At 47.0% G+C, this 23,967-nt stretch overlaps 1 protein-coding gene across 1 annotated transcript in view; it reads right to left on the reverse strand.

Moving 5' to 3' along the window:
• The window catches only part of RNPC3 (RNA binding region (RNP1, RRM) containing 3), a 343,990-nt gene that overhangs the window by 54,336 nt on the left and 265,687 nt on the right, over positions 1–23,967 (reverse strand). Inside the window, exon 15 of the mRNA XM_085602252.1 lies at positions 18,318–18,360. The gene's annotated coding sequence lies outside the window, so the exon portion shown is untranslated. The remainder of the gene's footprint in view (positions 1–18,317; positions 18,361–23,967) is intronic.

Consider the following 23,967-nt stretch of genomic DNA (forward strand, 5'->3'; position numbering starts at 1 on the left):
ATCAGCCGTCGGGTATAAGCATGCTTATTCAGCGGCTTGCGCTATTGTGGCTGGCTCAATTGTGAAGGGTGAATTTAAGTCTTCTACGGTCCATACGCAGGTACTTGGAGACTGTACGGCTTAATTGGCAGAGCTGCATGCTTTGATTTTAGCTCTAGAATTCGCAGATCCTGATGTGAACACTCTTTTTGTGTGGGATTCCTACTACTGTGTGGAAGCTTTCAATTACACATTTTTCTTTTGGTCTCAGAATGATTATCAAGACTCTAAAGGTAGGGTCCAAGTGGCGGAACTTAAAAAACGTTTGCCGCTCACACAGGTTATTCATACTCTTGGCCACTAGCGTGTAGGAACACATGCTGTTGGCAATTCTTTGGCTTATGAGGTAGCCAAATCTGCAGTAGCCACCTGTTCAGTAGTTACTAGATCCATGACTAAGATTGATAATGATATTCTTGCGGAGATAGCTGCTACGAAGGGTGGGACAGACTTCCCACAAGGTTTCCCTTCTAAGTATTGTTATCATTTGTCACCTGAGCAAGTCTCATTTGCTATGATATCATCCGTTGGGGATCGGCTGATTCCCAATGAGGACCGCAGACTGACTTTGATCATACCTGCACATGAAGGCATGTCATCTGCACAAGTCGGAGTTTCTGCAACTGTTTCTATTTTACAGCAACGTTATTGGTGGCGTGGTTTATAATAACAAACCCGTAATTATGTACTGTCTTGTGACATTTGTCAACAGATTAAACCATCTACGGTTGCACGTCCTCCACATAGACAGCTATACATTTCAAATCATCCATTTGGTTGCGGTCCTTTGACTTCTGACACAGCATATAAATATATTTTAGTTGCAGTTGATTCGTGTACTAGATTCCATTGGGTTTGGCCACAACGCAGTGCTGACACTCGAAATGTCATTAGAGATTTGCGTGTCTTTGTCTGGACTTTTGCCTGTGGCACCTTCCATTCTGACCAAGGTCCAGCATGTGTCTCTAAGGCGTACAAGGACGCAATGAGGTCTCTGGGGGACGCAATGAGGTCTCTGGGGGTAGTGGTGCAGTTTACGTCTCCATACAGGCCTGAGGGCAATTCTATAGTGGAGCGAATGAACCGTGACTTCAAGCAATCTTTGACAGCTAGAGTCTTAGGTACTGGCAGGGTTTGGCTGACTCATTTGTATGGGGTTCAATGTGCACTAAATCTCCCAAGAAGATCTATGGGTGGGTGGACCCCAAACAAAATCCTCTTTGGCATTAAAATGTTTGTGCCAGACCTTGATGGTCTTGACGTTGTGGTGGCTGCCGCAACGTTTTACATAGATAACCATTTTATTATGTTGCAGAAACTACAAAAGACCGGTGAGACACTGACTAAAGATCGTTCACCCTAGTCCACTGAGGCGGCGGTGCAGATTCCTGTTACTAGCTGGCTTCCTAAAGTTGGTGATCTCATATGAGAAAAGCTGGAGAACAAAAAAGAATCTGGTCCATCTTATCATGCACATGTCCAGGTTCTAGGATTGAAGCGTTCTCCTACAGTAATTTTACCTCATTTGCCTGGCCGCAGGGAAAACAGGTTTATTTCAATTGACAATGTCAAACTACACCATATGGCCGATACTGAATAGTGTGACTCCCAGTATACCAAGCCAAGCTGTTTCACTGAATCCGATGGCTTCAGCTTCTTCGACTAGTACCCGCCTTATGGAGGGGGAGTTGGAAACCTCTATTGATTTCTTGACTGTTGTGACTTCATCTTCCTCCAATGCAAATGTTGAGTATGATTCTCCTCCTATTGAGGTCCTCATTTACGTTCCTGACAGTACTATACATCATCCATCTGATGCTGCACAGCCTCCAATGTTGCACTTGGGAGCCATCAGTTATTACATGGATCGTTCAAGTTTCTCTTACGATTCATCTTCTTCGTCCTCATCTGTGTCAACTCCACCAACGTGTACCAGTCTTCATTACCTGGTTCAAAAAGACTTACCTGGTCCTACCCTGGACATACATCTGGATGGTGCTCACACTTAACTTCCTTTTCATGTGACAGTGTTCTTCTTGCTCATCAATGGTCATTATTTGCCGGAACGCTCTGCTGTGAAGTTCGTTAATGGAATTTTGGCTCCCCATACATAGTCCCATATCATGAAATGTGATCAAGCCCTTATGAACATTTTGGCCTTCCCTGTTGCTAATGGTGTCGTTTCGGATAAAGTTGCATTCGATATCCATGGTCCGACGGAGGTCCTGAACATTCCAAAACTTGTTTTGCGTTTTACTAGGAGATGTGGTATCACAGGACATACACTTAGACTACTGGGATGTTCAGGCAGTTCATTCATTGTTTTCTGATTTATGCTGCTTTTGATGCCGAAGTTTTGTATTTGAATTCGGCAAATTATACAGATTTATTCTGTTACCAACATTATGGCCATCATTTCTTGCATATAACGAACACGTTAAGACTGATTTATAATTGTACCCATTGGGAACATTGTCCGACTCCTTTATAGGGGAGTTCTAATACTCTCTGGAGTAAGTTCACATACTTTTCAGATTACAATGCGTCCAATGCAGAGTCCTATTTCTATAAGTTAAAATTGCTATCTCAATTTAAATTCATGTTGACTCACAATATTAATTTATTCTAATTCCTTTAAGACTGATTTGGCCTTACATGGTTACAAACACTGGAACTATACCATTGATTTGAAATCCATTTGGGGCACTAAAGATTGGCAGGTCCAAGGTGCTGAAGCACTGCATCGTGCGTGTCTGATTCAGACTCAAATTTGTTTTTAAATGACACGGTGCAGCAGACTACATGCTTTGGTTTGATACAGCCAAATATTTGAATGTTCGTTCCATTCCTTCATTGGCTGAGTACAATACGTGGCATAAACACACCAATCATACAGTTAATGTACTCCTTGCCCTGTTCAGAAATGGTAGTATAAAATTTCGGACGTCGACCCTTTGGGATGGTTATTGTGGCCAACAAGTTCCAATGCATGTCAACTGTGTTTTCTTAATGCAACAACAGGTTTCACACAAACTAGACCTGATCCACGTTTCCCACATTCTCATTCTGTCACCACATATTCGGTGGGGAAATTGTGTCGGCAATGGTTGGGACACTCCACACTCATCAGTGAAACAACACCTGGCCCGCTTGGCGAGTGACATCAATTTGGCTGATTTTATTTTAGGTCCTAAGTCACCTAGATCAAAGCGATTTGTTTATGAGGCATAAAGTGAATTAAGGAAACTTTCGCAGATGGAAGCTGCGGAGCGTCTGCGCCAAATTGACCAAGCTAACTTAGAAAAGGTTCTTGCAGTGGTAGATAATAGCATTAATACATTATCCTCCCATATTTACACCCTGGATAATATTGTTTCATCTGTTATTGATATTGTTCATAATGATGTTTCTGTGTTGTATCATGGTCAAAATCAATTGCGCTCTGTAATGCAATTTGCGTGGACGTTCCAAACGCTCAAAATGGAGAAAGTTCCATGGAATTATTTGAATGCTTCTGCACTGTTTTTACCATTTAATTTGACTGATAGACAGAGATTTATGTCTATGAAAGACGCAACTTACACACTGTTACATATAGAACAATTAGACCAGTTATCCTTTTCTGTGGCAGAGATTCAGCTGTGTGGTTAATACATGGGGTTATTTCTCTACCCTTCTCACTATTTCAGTTCACATCTTGCATGAAACACTTCACGATTGGTTGCTTTAAGTCCCTGGGTAGTGCTTTTATTCATGAATTGTGGTCCTTGCCTTTCACCTACAGATGTCAGCGTGTGGAGAAAGAGGTTTTCCTAATGGGAGGACTGCAATTCTACGGTAGGACATTCCCTAGTTTACAAACAAGTTAAATTGCACGGCGCATGTAATGTGTCCACACCAAATCTGGCTTGTTTTTGAAAAGGTACGCCCATCCCAGCAATTATTCCTGCGCTCACGTTGCTTTCAAATGGCAGTTATTTTATTTTGAATAACCATGACTGCTGTGGCATACGGGCCGCCATCCTGTATATAGTAACGGTTTCGCAACATGTTACTTGTTGCAGCAATTTCCTTTTTCCACCCCCACATGGGATTGTACATAGTTTGTTTGGCCTTCCGGTCCAACTTTGAAAACAGATTTCATTAAACTAAGCAGCCTCAAAGCGCTATTGTTTCAACAAGAAGTGGCTCTCACATCAGCGCGAGAGACGTTCAAATTGCAGGTGGTGAGAAACTCAAGTGAGATACACTCACTACTAGACACCAATCCCCCACTCCGTTTTGGAGAATTAATACACCAAATATTTAATGTGTCTGATACTGAAGGCTTTGCTAATTTTTTTTTAACTTGTGGGATCCGGCCTTGTGTCCTCTTTTCAGACAATTTTTGGAGTAATACCGGCCTTTATTAATTCTATTGTTTTCAGCGCGTTTGGAGGGTTTTCATTAATCCTCTTGATGGTGTGTGGCGTGCTGGTACTTCTGCTCCTGCTACGCAATGGCTGCCCATCTTGAGGTATTGCACAGACCTGGACAATTGCAATTGTACCGTGACAAAATGCAATAACTTTTTGGATGTTTGCCATTGGCGATGCTTAGTGCGAGTTATGGACTTACTTTTCGCTTCGCCTACTTCACTTGCATGCAACCTGTGTTCTATTGCCGAAGATGCCCGTTCTGTTGGGCCTTGGATTTATGCCTCTCCAATGCATCCGGCACTGACCTGGATTTTGATCTGTTAATGGGTCCGTTATTGGGGACGGCCGTCTGATGCGTGCGGCTGCACTTGGAGTGTTGGCAGATTGGAATACCTGTGAGGCTGCACAGTGCCTCTTGCAATGGAGTTTCTTCGAGTATCACGTAAGTTGTCCGGATATGTTCCTAGAAGAATCGGACTATGAGGAGCACGACGTGTATTCCTTCGACCTGCTCAACTAGATGGCATGCCTCTTTGCTATGAATGACAGGGATTACCTTTTGGAATGAATTGCATTCCACCGTTCACGTATTCTGACAATTTTTCCAGACTCGCCATAAAAACATTTTAAACTAGATATTTTGCATCTTCCCAATTTGGATCTTTTACAATCATTTTTTGACTCTGCTTACCGTTGCACTCTATTTTGCTATATGCTACCACCTGGCCAAGGGGATGGTGTCACATGGCCGATAGGGACATTGTCAACATCGCTAAGTTAGCATGAGCCCAGAGCCATGATGCTGCTTTTGGGCATGTTACTACATGGCTTTATTTTTTCTAGACTCTGTTTATGCCTTTCACATGAGAGCCGTCTGCTTGGTTTGTTCTCTGCCTGTCCCTGGAGTTTAGTCCGAACACCGTGAGCAAGGTCGATAAACAATGCCCATTGTTATTCTGTTCTGGTCAGTCCCTAGCACCTAGACAAAACATGCTAATACAGCTGCTGCTGCAAACACTTGCTTGGATATTATGGGGATGCATGTTTAGTTAACACACACTTGGAGAGGCAGCTTTCCAGGGAGAAGAGCCATGCGGTTCCTATGATGTAGAGATACCATCTAGGCACTAAGATATGGGGTCTGCTGACAAATCCCAGAGAACTTCTATTATATCAAAATACTTCTTACCAAGGGGAAGGTGGTTAGGCTTTATAGTCCTTTCTCCACCATCTTTATATGATGATAACTCCCTTTATGATCTATGGTCTGGCTGCAATGCTAACTGTGTTAGGTCTGTGCATTTTGCTGCCGGTTGTGGCTCGTATTCTGCATTTTAGAGCATGATAGTTAAAATAAACATTTTGAACTATATTCGTGTTTCGGTCAGTTCTTATTGTGGACATGTACGAGAGAGTGAGCGAAAAGGTGTGTCTTGTTACACCACGATTCCTGAGAGATCCAGGAGTAATGTGTTCTAGGGTGTCTAATCATTTGCTTATTCATGAGTGTGTAGGAGAGCGAGTGAGACACTATAGCTAGTCAGTCTTGGGTACGTGGGCACTAAGGTGGTGGGAAGGCTTAGCCCCTATACACCGAGGTCCCATATTCCTGCGCACAGTTTTGTGTATGTGCAGAATCCCTGCAAGAGAGGCAACCTGTTTAATAGAATTGTGCTAGCAAAAGACCAATTGTTCTTTACCTGCATCTGCTCTTCGAATTTCTAGCACTTTGGCTGCTAAAATGGAACGAAGGTGCAAATATAGCAGACTAATATGGTTTTAAGTAATGAGGGCGTGAAGCGGTATCTAGCCCCCTTTCCATTGACTCCGACACCACACCACTCACAGAAATAGTGGGTGAGTATGTCACTGTGCTAGATATCTCTCAAACAGGCACACACATTTGGAATGTCACTTGTGTTACTTACTTTAGCTCTGCTGGAGTAGGAAAAAATGCTTTCGGGCAAAGAAATCTCATCGCGCCATACCAACCAATCCAAGGATTCTTTATTTTTTGAACAAATCTGTTTATTAGTACAGAATTATGCAGGTATACAGTACAGTAGCCAAAGTATGAGCAATAAAGACATTATGTTATACAGTTTCGATTCACCACCAGTGGGTTTTGCTCGCTGAACATATATCCTTGACAGTTCCATACGAAAGTTCTAGTCTACCCTGATGACCGGCCCACTCCCCACCCATTCCATTCTACTTTACAAACCCCTGTAGGCGACCCACTGGTACCACTCTTTCTCCCACTTTTTGGGGAAGCCCCTGCCTTCATATACTACTTTTTCCGCTGTACAACACCAGTACAAATCAGTCTTCCACTGACCCACTTTCGGTGGCAGGGCGGTACCCAACATCCGGGCTATATTTCTTTTGGCTACCATTGCAGCCACCCAAGCCAGAGGTTCTGGTATTTCAGCCATGTCTGCTCCCCAGTAACACCCAGTATATGCCACCTGGCGTATACAGGAAAGCGTTTGTCCCAGGACCCCTGACATTACCCTAGATATCTTATCCCAGCAGTGGTGTATGTAGGGGCACTCCCATAAGATATGGAAAAAGGTACCTTGGCTGCCACATCCCCGAAGCAAGTGCCTGTTGCTATGCGCCCAAGTTTATGCATTAACGTGCTCCTGGAGTAGGACCTGTGAAGAATCCGTAACTGTACGAGCCGGACTCTTGCCCTGGTCGCCACCTCTCCCAGGCTTTGCAAAGCTTCCATACAATCATCGTCCTGCAGCAATCCTATGTCTGTGTCCCAGGCCTCCCTGAGCGCCCCCAAGGGATCAGGAGAATTATTAACAATCTTTTTGTATGTCAGGGATAGTGCTTTTTCAGGCATAGGGTCCAGTAAAAGCCGGTCCTCCAAAGGGCTATACTCCACGAGACGGTCCCCTTCTTTGAAATGAGTACAGAGCACGTGCCCCAGATGCATATATTTGTATCTTTCAGTTTCCGCAAGCTGGAATTCAGACTGTAAAGTTTCGAAAGAGATAATCGCCGGACCCCGCCATACATCTCCCAGGTGAGTAATGTCTAAAATTTCCATTTGCCAAAGCTCTGCAGCCTCCCAACCTTCCCCAGCATATCACAGTCCCAGAAATCTATTAGCCTCGTTCCATGCGTCCAGCACTGCTTTGGTATGAGGGGGCATGACCTTCCCCGCATGCTGGCAGTATAGGGCGGCGGAAAAGCCCCTAGCACCCATCACTAAATTATCCACCCGATACGCTGGGTCATTCCTTTCCTCGAAGGCCCAGTCGTTAATCACCATCAATTGCGATGCCCAATAATATTTCTTGAAGTCCGGCACCGCAAGGCCCCCCCTCAAATACGATGCGCTGTAATTTAACTAGTGCTATTCTTGCGCCGCCCCCGTCCCAAAGCAGCTTCCGCAGCTCCCCATCGACCTCTTTGAAGAACTTATCAGGTATTTAATATGGGGTGTTTTGGAGTATGTATAGTATACGTGGGAACAATATAATTTTAAAAAGGACGGCTCTCCACATCAGGGAGATTGGCAAAGTCCTCCAATGTGCCACGTCTCTCCTCAGGTGTTCAAGTTGTGGTGACAGATTTCGGGCCATGAATTCTGCTTCAGTTTTAGCTACTACAATGCCCAGGTATTTAAAGTGATAGTGTACTTGAAGTCCGGTTCCCTTAGGGGGAACGGGAGGTGGGCCGTCCGAGAGCATAAATAGAAGAGAGTTATCCCAATTAATTTGGTAACCGGAATATCCCCCTAACAGGTGAAATATTTGTAGGAGTCTGCTGATGGAAAAGTGGGGTTTGGTTACAGGGAGATTTTCTCTTCCCATTGCCCACCTCCGTTAATGACAGAGGCCACCGGGTCCACCCTCACCCATGCCGCCAGAGGCTCCAGAGCCAACGCAAAAATCACCGGGGACAGTGGGCATCCCTGCCTCGTCTCCCTGTGTAAGGTGAAAGAGTGGGAGATGGAGCCGTTCACCAGTTCTCTGGCAGACGGGCAGTTATAGAGTAGCCTGATCTAGGATTGAAATTAGGGGCCAAATCTGTCTAAGACAGCAAAAAAATAATGCCACTCGATGCTGTTGAATGCCATGTGCGCATATAAGGACAAGATCACGGCATCTTCGGTCGGTTTGGCCGCTGTCAGGAGCATCACACGATATAGACAGTGTAGATTTAATCTGGTGCTCCAGTGCGGCATAAAACCAGACTGATCAGGGTGTACCAATGATGTGATCACTCCAGTAAGGCGGTTCACCAAAATCTTAGCAAGGACTTTGACTTCCAAATTTAATAAAGATATGGGCCTGTAGGAGCTACAGTGGTTTGGAGGCTTACCTGCCTTAGGTAGAACCACATTAGTGGCAGTACATTGGTTAGCTGTTAGACAGCCCACCTCCCTGGCCTCTTCAAACATAGATAAGACATACGGAGCCAAAACGCTCGTCATGTGTATGAATAGTTCCGCTGGCAGGCCATTCGGCCCTGGGGCCTTCCCCGACTGCAAATCTTGAATTGCTCCTTCAACTTCCTCTATTGTGAAATCTTTTTCCATGTTGTCTTGATCTTCACCGGACAGCGTGGATAGCCGGACATCCACTACTGGCTCTCGGCATTCAGTCTCCGTCCTGACAGGGTTTGAGGAATAAACTCCCTCATAGTATTCCGCAAATGCTTCCGCTATCCCCTTCCCCGATACCTGCGTTATCCCTCGCGAATCACAAATCTCTGCAACCCAGGTACGTTTTTTATCCCTCCTCTTCAGCCAGGCAATGATATTGTTATTGTTATTTGTAAAGCGCACTGTAACCCTACGGGCATCCTGGCGCTGAGATACATGTACACTACCACCATACTCGCTGCAGAAACATGCAAGGTTGAACCTGCTTAAACTCTAGGGAAGAGACAGGTTTTTATTTTCTTACGAAACAGTAGCAGGTCCTGCACCTGTCAATTCAGAAGGCAGACCATTCCGTAGCCTAGCAGCTGCGATACTAAAGGCTCAAACCCCCGAATTTTCTCTTTTGATCCTCGGTATTGTTACCAAATTGGCCGAAGAAGAGCGAAGAGTACGGGTAGGAACATACCAACCAAATTTGCTCTGCAACGTTTAAGGCCCAAGCCCCTGCAATGCCTTATGAATGATGCAGAGCGATTTGAATTGTATCCTCTGTAAAACAGGGAGCCAATGCAGCTCCGCCAAGGCCTGGGATGCTGAAGACCGTTGTGGTCTCATTAGGGCAAGCTTTGCCGCCACAGTCTGAATTCTCTGGAGCTTCCCAATCAAATACCTGGGAGACTCCAGCAGCAAAGCATTGCAATAATCCAGACGGCTCAAGAATAGTACTCCTTACCACTAAAGCTCTGGCCTGGATTGGTAGCATCTGAAGAATCTTCCGAAGTACTCTAATAAGTGAGAAACTATTCCCCACAATTTCGTTGACTTGAGTCTCTAGGTTCAGTTTGTCATTAAAACTGACCCCTAGGTTTCGTACCGTCTCAACGGGTACCAAAGGTACATCCGTGGGGATAGGCCCGAAGTCAATTGGGAGTGTGGGAGTCACTTTCCCTACCGCACAGTGTAAAATCTCAGTTTTTTCACTATTGAATTGCAAGGAGTTGTTTCTCAGCCATTTTACTGTTTCTTGCACACAAGCATGAACATTTCCTAAGGAGCTGGTGTGATCCCCTTCCAGTGTCAGGATCAGCTGTGTGTCATCAGCATAATTAACAAAACTAACATTATATGACTTAACGATGGCCATCAACAAACTCATATAAGCATTAAATAATATTGGGCTGATTGCCGACCCCTGGGGTACACCATGCTCAATATCAACAAAATCTGATTGGTGGGGGGGGGGGGGAGGGGGGAGAGACACTGCCTGACGTCTGTTAGCCAGATAAGATTGAAACCATCATAGGGCCACATCCACCACCTCTATTCCTTCCAGCCTGGCTAGAAGGACCGCATAGTTAACCGTATCGAAAGCGGAAGACTGGTCCAGCAAAATCAGAATGGCTGACTGTCCCCTGTCTGCACGTAGTCGAAGATCGTCCAAGACAGTTACCAAGGAGGTCTCCGTCCCGTGTCCTGGGCTGAAGCCGAATTGTACCTCCTCCAGTTTGTTATTAGTCTCCAGAAACTTTGAAAGTGTCCTGCTCACCAGGCGCTCTATGATCTTCACTGGGTACGGTAAAAGAGAAATGGGCCTATAGCTCTTAAGGCACAAGGGGTCAAGAGTTGGCTTCTTCAAAAGTGCTGTGATTATCGCCTGTTTCCAGCAGGGTGGTACCAATCCACTACTTAAGGATTGTCCACACAACTGACAGAGTATCGGGAAGAGTTCAGGTTCTAGCTCTTTCCAGGATTTATGAGGGAGGGGGTCCATAGGCGAGCCTGAAGATACACTTAAGGCTACTCTATTAAAATCCTCCTCTGAGGGTAGCTCAAAATGGTCTAGGAGGGCCACCTGATCTCCTGACTTGGTCCCACCAACCCCACTCGGTTAATTGTTTAATGATGGCCTGTCAACCGCCCTGCTGGAATCAGCCGGGTCACCCACTTCCATCCTTTTAATGATCTTGCTTATTTTTCTCTTCGAAGAAAACTGATAAATTATCACATAACTCCTGTGTGGGAAGGATCTTGTTTTTTGTGCAGTCTGGACTAGCAATATCTTTCACAATTCTAAAAATACTCCTTGTGCTATTGGGTGCCTTTATGATGACATCTGCATAATATTCTGCTTTTAAAATGGCAATTTCTTTTTTGTAACTAGCCATTTTCTCCTTCCATATAACTTTTTCACTTTCCACATACTCCTTCCTCCATTGCTGCTCTGCATGTTTACATTCTTTTTTTTTTTAATTCCTCAATTTTTTATTATACCAGGGGGCAGGTGGTCTACCCAATTTCCTGATAGTTTTTAAAGGAGCGATCTAATCAAGTTTTTTATTTATACCTTCACAGAATGCTGCATAGTTCTCGTCAACCTGTTTCCTGGGGTCAAACATCCCATTTAAGTGGAAGACATGGGACATTTTTGCCCTCTTCACTAGTCCGTTCCAGTCCCTGCCTGTATAGCTCCTTCCCGCCTTAGAGGCAGAGGCTTTCATACTAAGGTTATCCACCCGAAATCTGACCAGGTGATGATCGGACCAGCCCACCGGTAGGATACTTTCCATACCGATGGAGTCTTTATCGGCAAAGATCAGATCCAGTACATGCCCTCCCTTGTGAGTAGGTACTGTGACCCATTGAAACAGATTCATATCCTCACAAGATTGTATAGAATTTGTATAGCCCGAGTCCAACTTCCCATTGGTCTATAGGTTATAATCTCCTAAAACTAGCATTCTAGCATGGGTAAGTGCCATATTGCTAAAGACATCTGCCAGATTCTGTTGAAATTGCAGACTGACTGCCCCCGGAGGTCTGTAGCAGACTATACCGGTCAACATATGCCCAGTAAGATTTTTTTTGCGAAAAACCCAGCAATTCAATGCCTGTCACCTCATCATTGTCCATTGATGAAAAGTCCCATGATTCTCTGAAAATGACCCCCCACCCCTCCACCTCTGCCACTGGGCCTAGGCTTATGAAATGCTTTATATCCAAGTGGGCAAGTCAGGCCCAGCTCCATATCTGAAACGGGGTAAGTCCAGGTCTCTGTTATAAACAGGGCATCCAAATTGTGTGTTTCCAACAGAACTTGAATCTCCATGTGATGCTTTGGCAGTGACCTTACATTGAGCAGGCCACATCTCAGAAGGCCCTTTTTAACTAAATCTGATTATGGCCCCGCTGTCCCTTCTAGTTTGACTTCTCCTACTCCACCTCCCCGCTTCCCTATTGCTCTCAGTTCCTCACCTGTGTAACTGCGTCCCAGTCTTCCTAGGATAGTCCTCCCCAAACCGACAGCACGGCTGGGGCTGTGTGCGCCCGGTGCGCGGACGGGCGCAGACGGGCTTTCCTTTGGCGCGGTCGCGCCAGCGTGATCTTTCATGGGCGGTCTTGAGCAAAAACTAGAGCGCTGGCCCACAGATGCGACGGGCCCATTTGCACAGACGGACACCAATCAGGGTTCAAGTACGCTATGCTATCTTATTGGCTTTATCGCCCAGGTCATATACCCGTCACTGTGTCGCCAGAGCAGCTGCTCTCGCGGAGTGATCTTCAAGACTCCTGATCTCTTGTTTTTTGAGCTCGAGTTGGTGAGCGAGCGGCGGATCCGCCTCTTCACCAGTCAGTTGTCTGGCCTCCAGGGCAACCGCCTCGGCTTCCAGTGTGTCCCACTGGATTCTTCTTTCTTTTTTACTCCCCTCCCCCCCACCCCCCAAGTGGGCCTCAATATGTCCCCGTATCACTGGTTTAAATGCTTCCCGAAGGGTGCACACCGAATCTACAGTGCCTTCATTTTCTTGAAAGTACATTTTAACCCTCTCCCTCATTTGTTCCACCAAGTCTTTATTTACAAAGACCCAGTTGTTTATTCTGGGCGGCAGGACCGTGGTCCTCGTAGGGCCCTGAAGTGTTACCTCTACCGGTGAGTGGTCTGAAATCCCCCTTGATTTGATATGGGCATTCCGAAACCACCTTTCAGTACCCTGGGTGGTCAAGACATGATCGAGGCGGGAGTAGCTACCATGAACGGCTAAATGGAAAGCTTATTGTTGCACACAGGGGTTGAGAAGACGCCAGATATCTGTGAGGCTGACAGCATCTACATAATTATGCAGCGGCTCCAACCCCCTCCCCGTTGTTGCCTTCATCACCCTATCTTTCTCCGGATCCATAGTGAAGTTCACATCTCCCCCTAAAATTAAAATACCAGACAGGACGTCCACCAATAAGGCTCCTAGGGCCGAAAATGCCTCAGTGTGGAGAGTTGGTGGCTTGCAGCATGATACTATGTTCAACTTCTGACCCTCCCACTTCCCAGTGAGTGCCCCATACCTACCCATGAGGTTGTGCCATATGTTCCATGCTACAAATGGGAGGCCGGTCCTAACCAGAATCCCCACCCCCGTGAACCAGTGGTATAGCCGGAGTGTGCAGCAAGTCTGTACCCATATCTATCCAGCGCCTTATATCGATTTCCCTTGAGGTGTGTTTCCTGGAGAAGTACCAGGTCTGGGAGATGTCTATGAAGATATTGTAAAACTAATGTTCATTTAATACGATTACCCAGACCGTTAACATTCCAGGAAAAATTCTGAGGTGATTGGGTTGGCGATACTTCTCCTGGGGTGTCCTATCTGCACTCAGGTTTTCCATGTGGGGGGAAACCGTCCCTCCCCTTTGCATTGACTTGTCACCCAGTGCAAAAGAGCAACCGTGTACTGTAAAAATCCTGCATTGCAATATTTAACAAACAAAAATTGAACATTCTTAACAAAACTAAAATAACCCCTCATCCCTCAATCCGCCCTTCCCCCCCTCCCTGCTACCCTGCAGGCAGGTGTAACAACCACCCACCTCGCAGACTGCCGGTCGCCCCGTCCTGGATAACTATCTAGGAGGTTAGCAGGTGCAGAGCAAAGTAATGCCCCATCCCAGTCTTCTCGCACATCCGAAACCCCTCCTCTAATCTGGTTCAGTCCTGCCAGTAATACACCTGGCCACCGGCCAGTACAGTTCCCGCTGGGCATAGTTCTGCGCATAGAGTCTCACCCACACCATGATAGAGGGACAGCTTCCCTCTTGTCTCCGGGTGCCAACTTCACATTATCACTTTACCTGTCGATGTTGTGGCCGTCTTCCTAAGCATACCTCAGTCCGACGCACATGTCTCATGCTCTATTGGGCCCCCATGGCGCTCTTTCAAGGGGCCCAGTCGTCACTTGCTCAGGGAGGCACAGCCCACTTTGCGCCAGTCATCCAGCCAGGCCTCCTCAGCTGAGCCAAAAAAACACGTTTTTCCTTCAGCAATCACTCTCAACTTTGCAGGGAACAGCATGGAGTATTTGATATCTTTACTACGTAGCTCCCTTTAAACACTCTCAAAGTTACGTCGTTGCTGTTGGACCTGAAGGGTAAAGTCCGGAAAGAGGAGTATCACTGCATTTTCATGGTGTAGGTCCCCACGTGTTTGTGCTGTCTGCAGGATTGCGTCTCTGTCCCTATAGTTGAGGAGTTGTGATATGATTGTTCTGGGTGGAGCTCCAGGCTTTGGTTTAGGGATGGGTGCCCTATGGGAGCGTTCAAGAGTAAAATATGTAGAGAGTCTCGGGGGTTTCAAATGATTAAGAATTAGATCCTCCAAGAACAGATCCACATTTGGTCCTTCCATTCCCTTCGGGACCCCAACCACATGAATGTTATTTCTCCAGGCTCGCCCCACCTGATCTTCAAGCTTAGCCGCCATCACCTCCTGTTGCTTCATTAGGGTCCCAACTTGCTCCTCCAGGCTATTCGTGCTGGTCTGTACATGCGTCACATCTTTCTCTGTAGCCGCCACTTTGCAGCTATTTTATGTAGATCAGCCCGCAGTAGATTCACCTCCGCTGTTATAGCATCCAATTTGGGTTCAATCGAGCCCTTAAGATCTGCAATCGCCACCATTATTGCCCCCATGAAGGGTTCCGCCGCGTCTTCTGCTCGCTGGTCCTGGGGAGTAGCCGCCGACTTAGGACCGGCATAATTGTCCATTTTGTTTGCTTGCGTCACGGGCTCTCCCTTAGGCTTCATCCGGGGGGCTATCGTCACCGGCACTCTCTTATGGTAAGTGCCGAGGCTTTGGGCACCTGGGACAGCCCTGTCTCAGCTATACGTACATGTAACCTCTCACCCCACGTTCTGGCGAGGGTCCACACTATCAGGCTAGCTCCAAACACCATCTTTCCGCCTACTTAGGGGCACCTCTCACACACGGGCTCCTCGTTCTCCAGGGTCTCACGGGCTTCAAACACCACCAACACGCGTTTTTTATAAGGCCACTCCCTCACAGGCCAACTTCAGTCACCCTTTTCCTGGCTACTGGGGGACCTCTTCCACCCCAGAGTTGTTACGGTCTCCTGGGCTTCTTCACCCACTGTCTCTGTTCACAGATGTCAGGAGGTATGGTGCTCCTATTCAGGCCACCAGACCCATCCCAAGGGCCACAACGGCACTGATCTCCCCCTCTGGGCTCACCTTGCCTGGCGCTGTAATCACTGCAACGTGGGGTGGGGGGGGGGGAGCACAGTCCCGGATTGAGCTTGGCCCCAAACGTGCCTGACATCCCTTGGCAGAGCTCTCAGTGCGAATGTATACACGGCAGGGGGTCTGCGGTCTGAGCCCTCCGTTTCAGGCACCGCAATGTCACCGACCCAGGACGGCAAGCCACCGCTCTCCCTCGGGGCCCGCTAGGTCACAAGCCGCCGATATGTTCCTAGGCCTCGTGACCGAGAGCGGACACCGAATACACGACCTCCGCTCCCAGCCGAGGCGACGCGTCAGCGGCTCCTACCGGGCCTCGCAGTCTCGAGTCAGGTGGCAGCACGTCGGCTGTGCCACCGGAGTCTCACATGGCACCAAGTCAGTCCCGAGGGGTTCACCAGCCCTTCTCCATCCCCGATCTCCGGCAGGGTCGGATGGGCTGATGGATTTTAGTGGGTTACAGAGGCGGTAGACGGAGCTCCTCTAGAACACCGCCATCATGCTTGGCTCCTTGGCCACGCCCCCAATCCAAGGATTCTTGAGGCGTAAAACAACAAGAAAGTTGAGCAGATTTACTGTGTGGGAGATAGTGAGCGTGTGCCCGCGCCTGACCACATGAATACGGTTTCTCGTTTTAGCTCTACAATACAAACTTACCCTAGTCTCAAAGATCCTGCAGTCTCTTTCCTTAGTACATCATCTATCTAAACAAATGGCTTCTGTAACATATAGGCAAAAACAAACGAGCAGAGAGTGGTAAAACGCTGTAGGTAACATAAGGTCTTTGGCATCCTTCACAAATGGATCTTTTCTGGAATGACCTCAAATGTTAAAGCAGGGTTGTTAAAAGGTAAAGCATGCTATCACGCTAGACCGTAGAATTTAAAGGACGACCAAGGACTAAAAAACAATAAAAATCGAGATCTCAATATTAAGGGTTTTGTTGACACAAGGGTGTATGAAGCAATGGATACATAAACTGACATCTAGCGTTAAAGAGAAATACAAATTCCAGAAGACTTTTCATATTATATTTTACTCAATTAAAAAGCATTCAAAAACACCCAAATTCGAGGTGCTTCAGCAATATACAGTATTACAGATATATCTTCAAAAACTGGTGAAGAAAAATCTGTAGGGTTTTTCAACACTTGTAGCAACAAGCATCGGTAAAGCCAATAGGTTCTGATTTTGGGACATATGGCTTTGCCAAAGTTTTTTTGGCAATACTGTGCAGCATTGGGCAAAAGGAAAACAAAGAAAAGTCATAATGACAAGGCCACTACTAGTGGCCGTGTCATTTTGTAGACTAGAACAATAATCACCACTCATGCACATGCTTACGAAATGACACAGGCACCAATAAAAAACAAAAATAAATTCGAGTAGCACAAAAATACTTGTTTCTAAGGTGAAGAGGCTGGCAGCAATTTGCTAGTGCCCTCTCCCCAAAAACTAAAATACCAAAAAAAAGACAGGGGAACTGAGGGGCGTGTAAGGGCAGCAACTGAGACTGGGCAAGGTCGATAAGCTAAAATAAAAAAGAGACAAAAATTAAGCCAGGTGGAGAAAAGGGGAGAGAGTAACATGGGGGGTAGAGGGAGAAGAATAAGAGAAGACAGCAACAGAGAGTGCAAGGGAGTGGGGGAGTTTAGCTGGGGAGAAACACATGCGAGCAGGAAAAAGGAGCTTTTAGAGGGACACAGCAACATGGAGTGCAGGGGCGATTATTTGGCAGTGGAGGTGGAAGCACATGAAGGAGCGCTGTGGAAAACAGACACACTCATGTTTGCTTAACCACAATGAAAAAAGTAGTTACCAAAAGTCAACAATGGAAGGCTACAAATCAGCCAATCAAAAGGATGCTAAAGCGACGTTGCTCCGCCAGAGGGAACTACACAACCAGTGGAAGATAAGCCATGAAATGACAAGCAAGCAAATAAGAGACACAATAAAGGTAAACAATGAGTGGGCTGTAAGTTCACTAAGTTTTTTGCAAAGTCCATAAATGGTCTTTCGCAACCAGAGAGCTTTCACGGTCTCATGGGTGAGACCTAAAAAACCCATAGTACTACCAATAGGCCTTTCCACTGCAGAGTGGGCAGCTGCATAGACGTACTAGGGTTATGTAGAGCGCAAGATGAAATAAGAAAGCCCTCCCTTGGATTACTGAACTGCATTCTTCACAAGTACAAAACCCCATATTGGTGATCTGAAAAGATGATGTTTGTGCATTGAGAGACGGAACGAGGCACTTTACTGCAGCTAAAGCAAGCAGTTAGCTTTAACTAGTGATCTCGACTGGTGACAGCCCCTACACAGTAAGATACTGCAACAGCCATTTTTATAAACATCTGTGTTTTTGTTAGTGTAACGTTATCGGATCCCCACTCTAAGAAAGAAGGAAATGCGGACGAGGGTGGGGGGGGTTCTATGGCTTTGGATCCGATCTGGAGCTCTTGTGTAAGAATCCCTGCCCTTCGGTGTCTGTATTGCGTCCCTCACAAATAAACATGAACATCAGACTTGGGCATCAGCACATACTGTCCATTAGGTGAGAATGTACCAGCCGGTAGACAGCTAGACAGGGGAAAGGGCTCCGTCATAGCGAGGTTAAGAGCCACGGGAAACCACACCGTAGTAGAAGCCAGGTCAACTTGCATTATTAATGATACGGCTACTTAAGGTAACTCCTAAAAAAAAAAAATACTTACACACTATTTCAAACTGCAGGCCATCTAACATCTCCATCTGTTCCTAAAGAGAAAAGAAAGATATACAAATTAATAAACAGATCAGTAATAAAGAAAAAAGTTACAGGCATGTGCTTACAGAGACAGTACATCTTGCTGTTAGCTGGGCTAGTTTTCCCAAAATAAAAAAAGCCCCATGACGTACTTATTATTCCAGGCCCTTGCCTGTAGGATGAGGCATTTGTCCGTTACCCCGGCTCTCCGTGCATATGGTGCCTTCCCCACTGGCCTGATAGGTTTGGGGTGGATCATAGTGTTTTCCTCCTGTATCAGGCCCGCGCACGCTTGGCTCCTGCTTCGCCAAGTGTCCAAGTATTAGCCCATGTGTGGTCACCTGGGCACTCTGTGGGCTGCCACCAGCAGGCACTGCAATCTCGCAACCGTGGAAGGGATTGACCCCTAGACCCCTTTGTCCACCTGGGGGTTACAGACCCCGCTTCGAGTGGTGGGCTCACGGTGGCACCCCTCCCCAATCTCTAGCACTCACTCCATAGTCACAGGTTTCTCAGGTGAGTAGCCCGTCGGTCATCAGTTCTAAAGCAGTCTCTCCTTGTCGTGGGGTGCAGGTCCATATACCTGGCAGGCACCTTCAGTGTAAATGCAGGTGTGGTGTCCCCACCGCCCCACTGGGTGATCATCCAGCAGTTGAGGCGGTTATAGGAGGTGAAGGGGGCCCAGGGCCTCGACACCCACCTCGGGGTCAATAATCAGGGGACCTTCAGTCACCCCATCTGTGTGCTAGTTCTGAAGCGGCCACTGGGTCTGAGTGTCCTGGCCAGTGGCTGCAGTAACCATTTTCAGTGTAAGGCCCCAAAGGCCCCTTGACTCGGGTCCCCTGTGGCCAAGTGTTGGAGCTCACCTTCCGTCTGGGCACACCCCCCATTTTGTCTACTCCGCCACCCAGAGGTTTCAGTCCACCGCTGTGTTGTGTGTGTAGGGTGGATGGGGCACGTTTGGCAAGATGGCTGCCGTCCTTCCTCAGGTCGAACTGTGCTCTGCCCACTGATCGCTTCCCACTTTGCCGCAGCTGCCAACAGCATCCCAGTTAGGCAGGCCACCACACGCCACAACCCTGGCAGTCAATATCCCCTGGGGGTTAGTGGGTGCTTCTGGATGATGGCGCTCGTGGGATATGGCTCGGGAACTAGAGCATTAGGCAACCATCACCATACGGCTCCAAGTCACGCCAGTCATAATTAATTTACTTATAATCCCCTTGTGGATATACCATATAGCCAGTGCCTGTAAATTAAAAGCTACTAGTGAGCCTGCAGCACTTATTGGTCCCCCACCTTAAGTAGCATCTTCAAACATGCCCCAGGCATTGCCAGTGCAACCTCAATGCAGTTTTAGACTAGACTGCCAATTTGACTTGGCAATATAATCCCCCTGCAAGCCCTTCAACTCCACTTTTATTACATTAAAGTATCCCCTAAAGGGGCCCTAGGTATCCCACAGGGCAGGGCTCATTGTAAATAAAAAGTTGGGCATGTAATTTCAAGTTTTACATGTTCTGGTAATGAAAAACTCTCAAATTTGTTTTTCACTACTGTGAAGTCTACCTGCCCCATAGGATAACTGGTTTGCCTTACTTCATTTATTAAGTGCTAACATTTGGTGGGGGCAGATAAGCATTTCATGTTTGGAATCTATGAAAATATAATTAAAAATCCTCTCTCATGGTAAAGTTAGATTTAAGTTTCAATTTTGAAAATTACACTTTTAGAAAGTTGTACAAAAGGGGGTGGTGATGGACGGAGCATCAGAACCAATCAAACACTCACACCCAGTCAACAGATCTGGGTTTGATCCATCACCGTTCTTTAGCCCACTCTGCCACCCCAGTTCAGACATGGCCATATGCAAATCAGTCTGACCATGTGCCTCATGGGAACAGTCCAGCCCGAACTGCCAAGCCATGCCTTCCCTGGACCGGAAACAAGCTTCCTAGGACCGGTGTCTGGCATTTCAGCCGTCTTCAGCCAGGCTTGCTTGAATCCAGTGGCAAAGTGAGCAAGGGACTCACGTCTGAGCATACCCTGCCAACTTATGGCGAACAAAGCGGTACAAAAGGGGGTGGTGATGGAACGGAGCATCAGAACCAATCAAACACTCAAACCCAGTCAACAGATCTGGGTTTGATCCATCACCGTTCTTTAGCCCACTCTGCCACCCCAGTTCAGACATGACCATATGCAAATCAGTCTGACCATGTGCCTCATGGGAACAGCCCAGCCCGAACTGCCAAGCCATGCCTTCCCTGGACCGGAAACAAGCTTCCTAGGACCGGTTTCTGGCATTTCAGCCAGGCTTGCTTGAATCCAGTGGCAAAGTGAGCAAGGGACTCACGTCTGAGCATACCCTGCCAACTTATGGCGAACAAAGCGGTACAAAAGGAGGTGGTGATGGACGGAGCATCAGAACCAATCAAACACTCACACCCAGTCAACAGATCTGGGTTTGATCCATCACCGTTCTTTAGCCCACTCTGCCACCCCAGTTCAGACATGGCCATATGCAAATCAGTCTGACCATGTGCCTCATGGGAACAGTCCAGCCCGAACTGCCAAGCCATGCCTTCCCTGGACCGGAAACAAGCTTCCTAGGACCGGTTTCTGGCATTTCAGCCGTCTTCAGCCAGGCTTGCTTGAATCCAGTGGCAAAGTGAGCAAGGGACTCACGTCTGAGCATACCCTGCCAACTTATGGCGAACAAAGCGGTACAAAAGGGGGTGGTGATGGAACGGAGCATCAGAACCAATCAAACACTCAAACCCAGTCAACAGATCTGGGTTTGATCCATCACCGTTCTTTAGCCCACTCTGCCACCCCAGTTCAGACATGGCCATATGCAAATCAGTCTGACCATGTGCCTCATGGGAACAGTCCAGCCCGAACTGCCAAGCCATGCCTTCCCTGGACCGGAAACAAGCTTCCTAGGACCGGTTTCTGGCATTTCAGCAGTCTTCAGCCAGGCTTGCTTGAATCCAGTGGCAAAGTGAGCAAGGGACTCACGTCTGAGCATACCCTGCCAACTTATGGCAAACAAAGCGGTACAAAAGGGGGTGGTGATGGAACGGAGCATCAGAACCAATCAAACACTCACACCCAGTCAACAGATCTGGGTTTGATCCATCACCGTTCTTTAGCCCACTCTGCCACCCCAGTTCAGACATGGCCATATGCAAATCAGTCTGACCATGTGCCTCATGGGAACAGTCCAGCCCGAACTGCCAAGCCATGCCTTCCCTGGACCGGAAACAAGCTTCCTAGGACCGGTTTCTGGCATTTCAGCCAGGCTTGCTTGAATCCAGTGGCAAAGTGAGCAAGGGACTCACGTCTGAGCATACCCTGCCAACTTATGGCGAACAAAGCGGTACAAAAGGGGGTGGTGATGGAACGGAGCATCAGAACCAATCAAACACTCACACCCAGTCAACAGATCTGGGTTTGATCCATCACCGTTGGCATGAGCACTGTACCCCTACAGTGTCCAAGTCCATTCCCTTTCTTAGACATTGTAAGTACAGTAAAGCCATAAAGAGTATATGGTCTGGAAGCTGGTCATTACGAACTCCACATCTCTATAATGGCTTTACTGAAGCCTGGGAAGTTTGGTAGAAACCCTCTCAGCACATTAAACCTGCACTGATGCCAGCGTGGGATTTATTGTAAAATGCACTCAGAGGGCAATTTAGAGATGCCCCCTGAAAAACAACCAGCCCTGGTGGGGTTCCTGAAAGGCAGACACCATTTACCAGCACCAGACAGGTTTCTGAATCCCTGGGTAAAGGGCCTCCGTGCTCTGGGTCCAGAAACAAAGCCCACACTGGGCAGAGGTGTCATGCCTCCTACCCCAGGAGGGCATGGGTCCACGATGGGGAAGCTTTAAAGGCCTGCCGCCTTTGTAATCTGTCCCTGCCTTTTGCAGCCCCCAGCAACTAGCTCCCACCAGTTCTGACCCTCAATCTGGGCAGGAGAATCAGCAGTAAAGGAAAATGCTACTTACTCAGTATGCATCTGTTCTTGGCAAATAGAGCTGTAGAGTCATATGCTTTAGCATAGATCGCCATTTGGTGTTGGGTCCAGATGTTTGCACTTTGCTTTTGTTCGAAGAAGTCTTGTAGTCACGAGGTAGGGGACTTCTCCTTTCGGTGAGAGTGCGCATGGGCATCGACTCCATCCTTAGATTGTTTTGCCATAAAGGGTGATGGAGTTAGTAAAGTAGTAAAGGTATATGTCCATGTAAATTGTATCCAAGTAAGATATCACTGCAACAGGTAAAGGTACCTGGGGAGGCGGGTGGGCGCATATGACTCTACAGCTCTATATGCCAAGGACAAATGCATACTAGTTAAGTAGCATTTTCCGTTCGAGGCATATGAGCTGTAGATCATATGCTTTAGCATTGACTATAAAGCAGCTATTTCTGAAGCGGTGGCTAACCTGTAGCTGTTGCAGTGGTTTGAAATAGTGTTCGTAAAACTGCCTGGCCCACACTAGTTTGTTGTTTTGCTAACGCATCAACAAAATAATGTTTTGTGAATGTGTGTGGTGTAGACCATGTGGCAGCTTTGAAGATGTCATCTATGGGTATGTTTCCTAAGAACGCCATAGAAGCCCCTAGTTTACGTGTAGAGTGTGCTCTAGGGGGAATTGTTAATGTGCGTTTAACTTTAATGTAGTATATTTGAATGCACTTAACTAGCCACCTTGCAATGCCTGATTTTGATATGAGATTGCCTTTATGTGGTGGAGCAAAAGCAATAAAAATTTGTTTGGTTTTCCTAAAAGGTTTTTGTTGTAAGTAAACTTCTACAGACTGCAAGGCTGGTAAGTTCAAGTCCTTTATTACTGATCATCCACTCTCCATCTGACAGGGGAGATTCCCCAACATTCTAAATGAACTCCAGTGGAGGGGACCACTTACAGGGGATGTAGGGGTGGGGCGGGGCATACCAAAGATAACAACAAGTGTGATAATGAGAACGAACTACACACTTACAGTATAGATAACAGTATTGATTAATTACAACACATCTCCCTCTGTGGGGAAAACAAGCTTGACATCTGTAACATTTCAGAGCTGCAAACCCCTCAGGGTTATGTTGCCTTCACCAATCTATCCTTACTCCATGTCTGTCCGCTTTCCAGACGCACTACATTTTTTCCTGTCTTTTCTACTTTCGTGGAGTCCCCGTACTTACTCGCCCCTGGTGTTACATGAGTTGGTTTCTTAACCCTTACGAGCGTACCTTGCTCAAACTCCACATCCTTCACCCCATGTTTTCCATCATACCATGCTTTATACTTTTGTTGATGAACTTCAACTTTCCTTCTGCTCTGTTCTAGATCATGACCAACACTTTTACCACTGCCCAACCACCTGGGATGCATCTTAGTACCCGGCTCCCTCCCTCTTAGGAATACAAAGGGAGACATTCCTGTAACCATGTTAGGTGCAGTATGGTATGCCCACAACCATTCTCGTAACGAGTCTTCCACATTGAACCCATTGGTGAGAGCTAGTTGGATGTGTTCCTTCACCATCCTGTTCACCCTTTCCACTAGGCCATTAGCCTTTGGACAATAAAGTGCAGTTCTCTCGTGTC

This window comes from Triturus cristatus, chromosome 4_2, assembly GCF_964204655.1.
Source record: "Triturus cristatus chromosome 4_2, aTriCri1.1, whole genome shotgun sequence".
Taxonomy (NCBI): domain Eukaryota; kingdom Metazoa; phylum Chordata; class Amphibia; order Caudata; family Salamandridae; genus Triturus; species Triturus cristatus.